Below are 14,232 nucleotides of genomic sequence, written 5' to 3' on the forward strand. Positions count from 1 at the left end.
TTTATGTATTCATCTTATCTCCACATTATATGTTGATGCTTTCATTTCTACTCGTCCTTTAGTTTCTTCTCAATGCAAATGCCAGGATAGGTGGAACAACATTTCCAATGTGCATTGGTTCTAGCCAAATTTTTCATTTAAACAGTTGCACGAACCTTGATCCAGTGCTGATCACAATCTTGTAAGAAGATACGCACAAATCTTATATCAGCACTAAATCCAAATCTCAATAGCAGATATCAAAATAGCGATAAGACTTACTTGAGATCAATCGCACATTCACGAACTTTCACCGATTGTATCTCTAACTGTTATTGCACGGAAATGAGCGCCATTTGGTAACTTGGCATTAAGCTCAGGACCGGCAAAGACGTGCATTGGTTCTGGCCATTCCGGCATTTTTTCCTCAGGTGAAGCTGCCCATATGAATGCTTGTTTACGACATGGAAACACATCGTCTGCTGCTGCTTCCAATGCATCAGACCTCGCCTATAATAACAATAATAAATAGATGAATAATCTAATCGGAGGTGATTGTACATATACCGACAATAGGGTTTATTTTAACTATGACACAATTGCACAACTAATTCCCAGATTAAGGCTCAATTTCAGACTGGTTCCGCAATTAAAAAGTGTTTCATAAGGACTCTCAATTATGATTTGGAAGTTAAAGATAATTTTCGTCCACAATTGTTTGATGAAATTCTATTTGATCTTGGCCAGGACTTGATCGAGTGTTTTCAATCAACTTTCTTTGGCTAGTCACTCAAGTTTAAACCCTGTAAGTGGTATGAACCTAAGAAATTGATTCAGGCTTTTTGCACCACCCCACAACTTACTATTTATTCAAACATATTCACTTTAAAAGTCAGGGCATCTTGATATAGGCACCCCTTTGTTAAGTTAAATTAATATCGGTGGGTGAGATTTATAATAATAGACAGCAATAACATACCACAACTTCTTTATGGACATGCAATCCATCAGTCGTAGCAGAACTAGCTGACAGCGCCTGCAGGGCACATACAATTATATTTTGATCAGTGTTCACAAAGCTACAATAGTGTAAATAACAGATCATGGCTTAATTAAGTAATTACCTGAAGGTGATTAAATCATTGAGAATGAAATTATATTATTCAGCAAAGACATAAGCTAAATTACCCCATTTATCTGTTAGAAATCTCGTCTTGAGAGCAAATGGCGGCACTAACGAGGCTTGCTCAATTTCGGCCTGCATGGCTGCATGTCTGATAAGAGTGGAAACATAGTGCCTTTAGCTAAATCGTAGAATGTTAAATCTGATCCTACTGAATATGGAGAGTGATTCATATACGCGGTCTTCACGAATATATAGTTGTTAGTTACAGGAGAAGTTGCAGTATGAAGTTAATTTGAAATTTATATTTCTCACCTCGAATAATTTCTGGTAAATCGCTGATTCGATAAGGTCAAACTTTCTTTATGATCATCATCTTCTTCTTGGTCTTCGCCTTCCGATGTTCCTATTTCTGATGTTTCTCCACATTTTCTTCCTCTTTTAACAACTTTCGTTGAAGATTTTGACAGAAATATCATTGTGAGAAGAGTATTTCTAAAGTTTACAACTTGGAAATGAGACCTTATGTGATATGTACATGAAGGATAGAGTACATGTCAGTATTTATAAGAAACAATGTGATGGTTTGAAAGAGTCTAGTGGTGGTTTTAAAGAAACTAAATAAAGTTTATTATTTAATTAAAAGTCAAATATAAATCCCGAAAAATCCGCTGTATAATCTGACATGATTTGGAAAACGGAGGCACATGCATGGCAATATCATTACTTTGTAAGACTGGATTATTTTTATAAATTTTTATCTAAAGAAACTAAATAAAGTTTATTATTTAATAAAAAGTCAAATACAAATCCCGAAGAATCCGCTGTATAATCTGACAGGATCTAGAAAATCGAAGCACATGCATGGCAATATCATTACTTTGTATGACTGGATTATTTTTATAAATTTTTATCCAAAGAAACTAAATAAAGTTTATTATTTAATAAAAAGTCAAATACAAATCCCAAAGAATACGTTGTACTGACAAAATCTAGAAAACTGAGGCGCATGCATGGTAATATCATTACTTTGTACGACTGGATTATTTTTATAAATTTTTATCCAAAGAAACTAAATAAAGTTTATTATTTAATAAAAAGTCAAATACAAATCCCGAAAAATCCGTTGTATAATCTGACAGAATCTGAAAAACGGAGGCACATGTATGGCAATATCATTATGGATTATTTTTACAACTTTTTATCCAAAGAAATTAAATAAAGTTTATTATTTAATAAAAAATCAAATACAAATCTCGAATAATCCGTTGTATGATCTGACAAAATCTGGAAAACAAAGGCACATGTATGACAATATCATTATTTTGTATGACTGGATTATTTTTACAAAGTTTATCCAATCCCTTGTTTGATGCCAGTAAATCAATATTTAAATATATAGTTATTTTGTTATGTTATTTGATTTTAACTATTAATTTCAATATTGGAAGATATCTTTCTATTGAACTAATAAAAAAACTCTATAAAGACATTTGAATAAAGTTAATTACGAATTTTGAATTCATGATGTAAGATAGCGTTTACTTTTTAATCTAAAATCTGAGTGGGATCTGAATTTGGCTGAAATATAAATATCTTTAAATTGCATGTGTTTAAATAACATATTTTTTTCTCTTTTTCGATATCCAAATATAAGTGGCATCTTTTTTTTTATAAATCAAAAACATCCAAAGTATGATTATTTAACATTTATGTTTTTGTAAGAATTATTTATACTTATTATAAATTTTAAGAGTTAAATACGTGCACATTACAATTAAAATCAAACATACGTAGAGTTGAGTAATTGATCTTTAAATAAAAATATTATTACATTACTCCAAATACAAAATTGATTCAAACTTATTATACTAATAAAAATGTGAATAAATTTAAATTTAATTTTATAATTTACATCATCTTTTTTACCATTTAAAATTGTAAAAGCCCATTCGCCCAAACCTAGTCTTAATTAGCTTTACATAAGTGTAAATGCCCATATGTTCTTAAGAAGTGTTAAGTTTTCATAGACCCAATAGTGAATGGAGAAGTGTAATGCCCCAAATTCAAGCAAGAGTTATAGCTGTTGGCAGATCTGTATAATCCTTTTAAACAGTTCTCTAATTATATTAAAAGACAAATAAATCTATTTAATTCATATATTTTTTTTTCTCTCTCTCTATAAGTTTCTTTTTCTAGTTCATTACTCCCACACAACTACACCAAAGTCTTTTATATTTTTTTATTTTCTCTCAAACACTTTGTATATTACATAATAACTATTTAAGCCCATTTTTAGTTCTACTCAATTCAAGTATATAGAATTTTCTTTTTAATTACATATATATGATTTAAACTTTCAAAATTTTGTAAAAACAATATCCCTAATATGAGGTTTGTGGAAGAAGTTAAATATTTTTTTAATAAAAAAGAAACTGAAATTTTAAAACAGAGTTTTTGAAAACTTATAATAGGTTTTGAGGGGGGGGGGGGGCTTGGGAAAAAATATATATAAGGTGCTATTAGTTCCACTCTTCAAGCAAAGACACACAGACCTTTACTCTTCCAAATACATTTTGCGGTGAATTTTATTGTTGGCTAATCACGTTGATATGAGTGTGAATATGAAAAGGATAAAACTTATAATAAAGAATTATATGAACTATATTTTAAAGAGAAAATATATTTTTTAAACTATGAAACTTTTCTTACAAATAGGAGCTAGGGAGATAAATTGAAGAGGTTGCATATCATCAATCTAGTTACTTCAGAAAATGTGACTCAATGTCTTCAGATGGGTTAGTGTTGGTGTGTTACTAAGAAATAGGCCGAAGTAAAAATAAAAAATAAAAACAGTAGGTTTTCATATTAACAAAGAACAGTTATTTCACAGAACACATGAATATCTCTGTGATGTTGATGCTTTCATTTCTACAGCTTCCTTTAGTTTTCTCCCCGGTGCAAACGCCAGAGGAGGTGGAACAGCATTTCCAATCTGCCGATGCTTGTGTTGGATGTCACCAACAAATTTATAACTATCGGAGAAACCCTGCGGGAATCAAGAGAGCAGGGTAAGATGACAGCAGAAACAGTTGGCAAAATTTATCTTGTTTGATTCAATAATTAGCTTGTCAAGTTAAAAGTGTCACCGGTGCTGCATCAAAAATTATTTTTGGTCATTCTGGTTTTTCATCATTCCAACTAACTGCAGATATTTACATATATAGCCAAAAAGACTTACTTGTGATCGAGCACACTCACGAACTGTGATTATTCTATCCTGATCTGGGTGAAAACAGGTTCCGACCATACCCATCGGATGAGGATCAGTAACGGAGGTTGGAAAATTTCCTTCCCAGTCCAACCTTCCGAACAGACCCTTCCATTGATTGTGCTTTTCAGCTGTAATGGGTAAGCACCAGGGTATTAAATCTACAACCTGTCCGTTAGACAATCGAACCTGGAGGGGGAATTTGAAAAGGAAAATGTTTAAAACCAAAGCAATTATGAAATGATAATTTCAGTTAGATCTAAAAGAAAAAACTATACACCTTCTCACTAGGAAGAACACGCCAATCAGAACCAGGCTGTTTTGGGATCTTTTGACACCTAATAAGGTTCAGCTCACTCATTGCCTTTGATATATGATCATTTAAGACCAGCATATCTGCTCTGATTTTCTTTTGAAACCATGACACAGGTTCACTTTTATACTGCACGGTAGGAAAATACAAGAAACAAGACCTTTGGTAGAAGGAACAACAATAAAGATAAAATGAGCATCACAGACAGGTGAAGAAAATCCCACTTCCATGGTTGTTACAGAAGCCCCATTGCCAACAGCTGGGAGGTCTCCAATTGTATCTCTAACTGTTATTGCACGAAAAGGAGCACCATTTGCGGTGCTTCGAACAGCAGCATAATGGGAATCTTTAGCTCAGGGGGCTCAGGCCATTCTGGAAGGGTTTCCTCAGGTGATGCTTCCCATATGAATGCACGTTTACGAGACTGAGACATGCCATATGCTCCTGCTTGCAGGACACCAAATCTCACCTACAACAACAAATTAGATGAATAATTTATATAAGCTACATGATACTTTCACAATTTTCCGATTGAATTGACTAATTAAATGGAGAAACAAATTCAGGGAATTTTGATAGGTACCCCTCTATAAAGTTATGAGTGAGTAAATCAAAAATGGTATCTACCTGATAACCCATCTGGAGGAGAGAAGCCATAGTTAAGCGAAATGTTTGCCCTTTGTTAAATGATGTAAAGTTCCTTACATTCTCCAGAAGGAAAAATCTGGGGCGGAAATAATCAGCAGAAGACAACGATGCTAAGATCATTTCACATTGAACTTTGCTCCAAGAGCCTTGATTAAACCTATTCATTCCAGAAAATCCCTGGAAATAACAAAGAACCAATAGCTAAACTTTATAGGTCTATTGTACACAATTACTGTTAGAATTGCTTACAAAATAAATCCTAGAAGTAGACTGGAGGATTGATCGATGTACCTGACAAGGAGGCCCTCCACTGATGAAATCCACTTGTCCAGGCCGAGGCAAATTCTTAATTGTCTCTTCATCAAGTTCTGCTGCTAGCTCAGCAGCTTCAGGAGTTGAAATACAGTCATCAGCATCCCCACATGCTGACATGATAGCCCTGCATTTGATTCATTGATTTACTGAAGATATAAGAGTTGATTACAAAGAAATTATCACCGAATCGAACATAAAGCCATGAATTATTGTACTTAAATGAAAGCAAACATCAACCTCAGGATCACATTGCAGTTGTTAATAAACACCAAAGCTTCTGGATGATTAACCTTGAATGTTTCTCTTGCTGGTTGCTCATACTCTATTGCCCAGTTGGTTATCGACACACCTTTAGTTGCATATTTGTCAGTCACAATAGACCAAAATCGGTTTACTTGCTCACGGAACTTTGAAAGTTACCTGCTTGCTGTAGGCCATGAGATAAGCCACCACAACCTGCGAAAATATCTAAGGTAGCGAAGCGATTCTTATTCACAGCATCCGTCTGTTTGTCAACAGCACCATCATGCTTTTCCTCTTTACATTTCCCATTTATCTTTCTATAAGCAGTATCATCAGACACCCTCTCTTTTAGCACACTAGTCTTGATGTGAGGCGGCAACTGGCCATTATGCAGTCATTACAGTCGGCATAAGAAGAAACCACAGTTTAATAAACATAATTCACATGAATCTAGTTAAGGAAATGAATTAAAGGGAAAATGAGTAAATATAAACTACCGGCTTGATGGTTCCTTTATCAGGATCGTATAAATGTTCGCAGAAGAAAATATGCTCAAAGATGGTGGGGCTATCCGAAGGGGCAAGATCATGCTTCTTTCTAATGTCGCATTTGCCTTCTACTCCAGTAACAGGAACTGTGAATACTAGTTTACTGTAATAAACCTAAAGATTCAATAGCAAAGACACTGTGTATAAGATCCACAATAACATAATAACACCAAAAAGTCAAATAGAAACTTTGTATCACAGAAAATATAAGACAAAAGAATACGTAAAATGTTTAGATTTTACTCCATTCAATAAAAAAGAAATGTTTAGATCGGTTCCTAGAACAGACTTACTTCTCTAATGTCAGAGTAGTATGCTTTCTCCTCTGATATGTCCTCGGGTCTGAAAAATCTCCGAACTTTAACCTTAGTGGATTCAGGGCAAGCTTTTGTGGAAGTCTCTGGTACTTCAATACCTAGCAACTGACAAACAACATATGCTTTCATCCCTTCGTTTCTAAATGTATCTCGGTTCCTATCTTTATCAGCAAAATGATGATGAGCTACTTAGACATAATCATGAACATGGAACTCCGTTCCTTTGAGAGTGAAACCATTTCTGTTCAAATTTACCTTGAAAACATCCTTCTCCCTCTCAGTTTCCTCTATTTTACAAGAATGGCAAACTCCTGTTCCAAGTCCCATGGTATCTTTTGGAAGCTTAAAGAAAGCACCTCTCTCAGGCCAGTACAAGCTTTTACAATAATATTCCAAGGGGAATTGATCAATTCTTTGATCCTCTGCTCTTTCACGAACAATCTTGTCCTTGCAAGCATTAGACTTCCGATGTTGATGCCCCCAAGGAATCAATAAGATTTCAACTGCCACAACTTCTTTAACATCTTCCAGTTCAATTTCCAGGCAATCATTTGTCAAAAAAAACCTCATTAGCATCTGCAGTATTACCAAGAAATGTTTCAGAGCCTCTTAGCATGTGTCTGCCATGAACCATCTTTCTTGAATCTGACTTTTCAAACATAAACTCCACAAAATATATTGAAGGCAAATGATCTGAATCTGCAGTTTCAACCAGCACGCAACCACCAATATTAACCACATTGCCACAAACAATGGCACGTTTGTAAAGAGACTCACCGAAACATGTTTTTCTTATTAACTCCCCATCCCATTTGGTAGCCTTCGAAGAGCAAGGTGGCTTAACACTTTTTGCAGAGAAACAAAATTTCTCCATATTCTCATCAACTTGCATCTGTTCCACTTTAATGTCTTCGGGATATTCCTCACTATTTTCTCCATGTTCTTCATCGAGTTCTTCATCCACTTTCACTTCATGGATATATGCCTCCTTTGTATCTTCAGGCAAATAATTTGAGTAAAACTCTTCCCAAATCCTCTTTATCAATCTTGTGGTTGTTGCTTGCATTACCTTGTTTTTTGATGCTCTCAGATTTGAATTTATTTCCTTCTTCAGCACCACCTTTTCTTCACCAAAGACCTGGTGTGGTGTCTTTCCTCCATTTTTTCAAAAAGACCAGACACAAATGCACACTTGCTGATCCTTTTATTAGGAAGCTCTGCAAATTGTTGGAGTATGATATGTCCATGAACCACCACATACCTTTCAACTTCTGTGGGATTGGAAGAAATATAAGCAGGATTAGTCTTACTGAACTTGGACACTTTTTTTATTACATCTGCAAACGAGAGTCGAGATGCTCGACTCTGATTGTTCAACATTGTAATGAGGGCAATAGCAAGCCTCACAGTTTTTAGAACTGGTTTGTACCATGCTGCATACTGCTTTGATGGCCTTCCAAGCCTATACCTGAAAACAAAATCGCAAATTTGATAAGAACTAACACTGACAGAAGATAAAGAGTACAAAAAGGCAAGCTTAAGCACTAGTACCACCACCAAACCTCTTGATAGTATATGGATATAGATGCATACCAGGAAATATCTGTCCGAACTGATATGGTAACGAACGAATATCCAAATTTGATCATCCATTCCTGTATTGCACTCAAATATACTGGTATTCCCCCAACATTCTCTGCCACAGATGAAGACTGATCAAAATTAGCATCAACACATAATCCACTTGAATCACCAGTTGTCATAATCCCGGACCCAAAGATGGTAATATCATTATCATCACATGGTTTATGGCTAAGCAAATTTAATTATGTGGTGTGTACCACATTGGCCACTTCCTTTTTTATGTTGCATATTTGTTGATTCAAAGAAATAGTACTTGTGTATCCATAAAACTTACTTTATTAATATTCTTTATCATTTTGGTTAATGGCTTAGCAAATGTAGGAGAAGGAGTTAGCCAAAATAAATTACTTTCTCTTATATTAATTGTTATGGCAAACGAGTTTATTTCACTCTCTTAAACAAGAATTGATAAAAAACAAGATTACGAAAAAGAATAAAGAAGAACAGAGCAATCAAAGATTCTCAACACACCAAGAAACTAACGTGGTTCAGCTCCACAAAGGAACCTACATCCACGGCTGTAAAAGCCAGCAAGGGCAGAAGCTTTATTGAACAAGAAGATGATGGATTAGAACTGAGTCACCAATTACAGATTAAAACCTTTATAATCTTTAGCGTTTTCTCTCTGTAATGCTTAAGTGTTTCTCTCTGCTCTGTAAATTGGAAACTAGCTTAGAGACAGCTTATATATATGTATGCTTTTCACGTGTGTATCCACTTGCAATGAATTAGTCTGTTATTAACTAACTAACCAACTCTCGATTTGGATCCCACTTATGCCAGCTCACCTGCCACCTCAGCAAGTTCATAACAGATTATAACTAACTTCGGCTTCACAAATCTCCACCTTAGTTCTAATCTGTTTATGCCTCTCCCTTCACTACAACACAGCACCAGTAAGCTTGTTTCACAAGCTAACACTCCCAATCAGATTCAGTAAGTCCCTGAACCTAACTGATGGCAAAGGCTTGGTTAACATGTCGGCTGGATTGACTTCAGATGGCACCTTAGCCACATTCACTACTCCTTTGCTGATTTCATCCCTTATGAAATGCATTCTAACATCAATATGTTTAGTTCTCTCATGATACTTTGGATTTTTACTTAGCTGAATATCACTTAAGCTATCACAGCCAACTATAACCACTTCTTGTTTAAACCCCAATTCAGAGACCAGCCCTCTCAGCCATATTGCCTCCTTGACAACTTCTGTAAGTGCAATATATTCAGCTTCTGTTGTTGAGAGGGCAACCACTGATTGCAGGAAAGACTTCCAACTTATAGCACCTCCACATATAGTAAACACAAAGCATGTTATAGACCTTCTTCTATCCTTATCTGCTGCATAGTCAGAGTCCACAAACCCAGCAACTTCAGGTGATGCTCCACTTATTTTTCCAAACATGATGGCAGTGACAGCAGTTCCTCGAAGATACCTTAGTACCCATTTCACTGCATTCCAGTGATCCTTCCCTGGATTTCCTATAAACCTACTGATGACTCCAACTGCATGAGCCATGTCAGGTCTGGTGCATACCATGGCATACATGATGCTGCCAACTGCACTGGAGTAAGGTATCTCCCTCATATAGTTAAAATCATCATCAGTTGTAGGTTCCAGTGACTTAGATAACTGGAAGTGAGCTGACAGAGGTGTTGAAACAGGTTTTGAATCTTCCATATTGAACCTGGTTAACACCCTCTTCACATAATCAGCTTGAGATAGATACAAAACTTTGGATTCCCTATCTCTTATTATCTGCATACCCAGAATTTTTGTAGCTGCACCCAAATCCTTCATTTCAAATTCAGTGCTGAGCTCCACCTTAAGTTTCTTTATTTCTTCCTTTTGATTGCATGCAATAAGCATGTCATCCACATAAAGAAGCAAATAGATGCCTCCACCACTTGATAAGAGTTTATAATACACACAGTTATCAAATTTGCTTCTGCAGTACCCATGGCTTATCATGAACTCATCAAACTTCAAATACCATTGCCTTGGGGATTGTTTGAGGCCATATAAGCTCTTCTTCAATAAGCACACATTGTCCTCTGATCCTTTCTCAATTAACCCTTCTGCCTGTGCCATGAAAATTTCTTCATCAAGGCTGCCATGTAAGAAGGCAGTTTTAACATCCATCTGCTCCAGGTCCAGGTCATGATATGTAGAGAGGCCCAACAGCAACCTAATGGAGCTGTATTTAACTACAGGTGAGAACACTTCATTGAAGTCAACTCTTTCTCTTTGTGTGAATCCCTTTGCCACAAGTATGGCCTTATGTCTTGGTGGTTCATTTTCTGAAGCTCCAGCCTTCAATTTGAAAATCCACTTGCTGCCAACTAGTTTCTTGTTAAGTGGTTTGTTCACTAAGATCCAGGTATTATTCTTCTTTAGAGAGATTATTTCATCCTGCATTGCAGCATACCATTTCAGCTTATCACTACAACACATAGCTTCTTTATAGCTCAAAGGCTCTCCACCATTTACTTCATCAGCTACTGTCAATGCATAGGAAATGAGGTCAGCTGTGCTATGCTTCTTTGGCATTTTGATGGCTCTCCTCTCCCTATCCCTAGCAAGTTGATATGTTTCCAGTTCTGATGGATTCTTTCTTTCCTTGGATTGGTCTGATGGCTGCTCAGAAGTCTTACAACTATCAGAATGCTCCACCTTCTGTCCAGCACTTTCTTCTTCCTCTATTTCAGTAGCTTCAATCTCAATTTCTACCTTTGATTGAAGCATTTGCTCTTCATCAAAGGTGACATCTCTGGTGATTAGTATTCTGGATGGTTTCCCATTGAGGGTCCATATTTTGAATCCTTTTATGCCCTCTGGATAACCTAAAAAATACCCTTTGACAGCCCTTGGTTCAAGCTTTCCTTGTTTTATGTGTGCATAAGCTGGACACCCAAAGATCCTTAGATTGCTCAAGTCTGGTGGCTTTCCTGACCAAAGCTCCTGAGGTGTCTTGAAACCTAGAGTTGAGGATGGACTTCTATTTATCAAATAGGCAATTGTAGTAACTGTTTCAGCCCAAAAACCTTTTGATAAGTTTGCATTCAGCAGCATACATCTTACCCTTTCTATTATGGTTCTGTTCATTCTTTCTGCTAGCCCATTTTGTTGTGGAGTGTAGGTGACAGTTCTATGCCTTGCAATGCCCTTTGATTTACAGAAGTCTTCAAATTCTTTGCTGCAATACTCCAGCCCATTGTCTGATCTAAGCCTCTTTATCTTCTTTTCAGTTTGATTCTCAATGAGAGTTATCCACTCTTTAAACTTTCCTAGTGTTTCATTTTTGTGTTTTAACACAAAAATTCAAACTTTCCTAGAGAAGTCATCTATGAAGAACACAAAGTACCTTACTCCACCTAAAGATGGCACTTGTGAAGGCCCCCAAAAGTCTGAGTGAATGTAATCTAAGGTCTGCTTGGTTTCTTTTCTCCCCAAACTGAATTTCAATCTTGTGGCCTTCCCAAATACACATTTCTCACAGAATTTTAAGGAAGTAACTTTGTCATCACCAAGAAAACCTTGATGGCTTAGCTCCCTGAGACCTCTCTCACTTATATGAGCTAGTCTCATATGCCAGAGCTTAGTTTTATCTCTGACAACACTTGCTGAGATTCCATGCCCAAGTGAGGATCCAAAAGTATGTACATCCCATTTTTCCTAGCCCCTTTCATTACAATTTTACCTTGATTAGAAACCTATATTTCTCCATTCTCAGCTTTAATGGTACACCCTGATTGGTCAATCATTCCTAGGGATATTAGATTTCTTTTTAGTTCAGGGACATATCTTACATGGTGCAAATCTCTAATGAAACCATCATGCATTTTTAAATTAATGGTTCCTATTCCAGCAACCTTGCAAGCAAAATTGTTCCTTAACAACACCTTCCCTCCATTCACACTTTCAAAGGTCTTAAAGAGGTTTTTGTTTGGACACATATGGAAAGAGCAGCCTGAATCTAATATCCACTCACCAGTTGGATGTCTCTCTGCAGCCACTAGGACATCAGCTTCATCATAATCACCTTCATCCTCTGAAGCTACAGCAGCCTTCTCATTTGACTTCTTCTGTAGCTCTTCTAGTTTCTTTTTCTCAAAGCAATCCTTGATGTAGTGTCCCTCTTTCTGACAGAAGTAACACTTCCTCTTCTTCTTCTTTTTTTCAGCTTTATCTTTCTGGTTATTATTCTTTTTCTGCTTGTTGTGTTTCCTCTATGGCTTTCCTTTGGCAACTAAACCTTCTGCATTGGTTTGATCTTTCACCTCTGATCTTTTCTTCAAATCCTTGGATTCTAGTGCATCTTTGACATCTTTCAAAGATAGGATCTGTCTGCCATAGAGGAGAGTATCTATAAAATGTTCATAAGATTCTGGAAGGGAACTTAGAAGGATGAGTGCCCTGTCTTCATCTTCAAGAATTATGTTGACATTCTCAAGATCAAGAATGAGTTTATTAAACTCATCCACATGATCTTTCATGGCTACTCCATCTTTCATTGAGAATGTGTATAATCTCCTCTTCATGTACAGCCTCTTTGCTAATGATTTCTTCATAAACATTTCTTCTAGCTTTGCCCACAAACCAGCTGCAGTTCTTTCTTTGGATACTTCTCTCAAGACTTCATCAAAGAGATGCAAGATAATGGTGCTATGGGCCTTATTGTTTATGATCCTCTGGTCTGCACCAAAGCTTTAAAAACCTTCTGCCTTTTCTTTCTTGGCCGTCGGATTTTCTCCATCATCGAGGGCACTGTCAAGCCCTTGTTGAATCAGAATTGCTCTCATCTTCAAACTCCAGAGATAGAAATCATTATCTCCATTGAACTTTTCAAGTTCAACTCTGGTGCTTGCCATTTTTGAGTCTGATCCCAACCAACACCAAGCTCTTATACCAGTTTGTTATGGCAAACGAGTTTATTTTACTCTCTTAAACAAGAATTAAGCAACCCACGAAACCAGAATTGATAAAAAACAAGATTACGAAAAAGAACAAAGAAGAACAGAGCAATCAAAGATTCTCAACACACCAAGAAACTAATGTGGTTAAGCTCCACAAAGGAACCTACATCCACGGCTGTAAAAGCTAGCAAGGGCAGAAGCTTTATTGAACAAGAAGATGATGGATTAGAACTGAGTCACCAATTACAGATTAAAACCTTTCTAATCTTTAGCGTTTTCTCTCTGTAATGCTTAAGTGTTTCTCTCTGCTCTGTAAATTGGAAACTAGCTTAGAGACAGCTTATATATATGTATGCTTCTCACGTGTGTATCCACTTGCAATGAATCAGTCTGTTATTAACTAACTAACCAACTCTCGATTTGGATCCCACTTATGCCAACTCACCTGCCACCTCAGCAAGTTCATAATAGATTATAACTAACTTCGGCTTCACATTAATCTTTACTAATCGCTGAAGTTAAAAAAAAAATTAAAACAAGTTAAAACAGTTCCATCTCAAAATCAATAGGGTGTAACTTAAGGATGTAAAAATCATCCATCTAAACTAGATTCGGACTGGATCAGACCTAGTCCAGGGATGAGTCGATCTAATCTCGGGCATCACCTGATAAGTCTGTGGTCTGGCCAAGAACCTCAATTTTATTAAAAAAAATTATAAAATATATATATTATAGTAAATAATTATATCTATTTAGCTCATCTATTACATATATTTAAAATTTTAAATATTTATATTTATATTTTCATGCCCAATTATAAAATTATGACATAAATTAAAAAATACATACATGACATTATAAAATATAGCATCCAAGCTTTTTAAGCCCGAACAAAAACCCCGGCCATTGTGTTC

General features: G+C 36.0%; 1 pseudogene; it reads right to left on the reverse strand.

Annotated features, from left to right (window-relative positions):
* Positions 1-3,942: 3,942 nt before the first annotated feature.
* Positions 3,943-13,273, reverse strand: LOC127902797 (DNA (cytosine-5)-methyltransferase 1B-like; annotated as a pseudogene).
* Between the last annotated feature and the right edge of the window lie 959 nt (positions 13,274-14,232).

Source organism: Citrus sinensis, chromosome 5, assembly GCF_022201045.2.
Source record: "Citrus sinensis cultivar Valencia sweet orange chromosome 5, DVS_A1.0, whole genome shotgun sequence".
Lineage (NCBI taxonomy): Eukaryota > Viridiplantae > Streptophyta > Magnoliopsida > Sapindales > Rutaceae > Citrus > Citrus sinensis.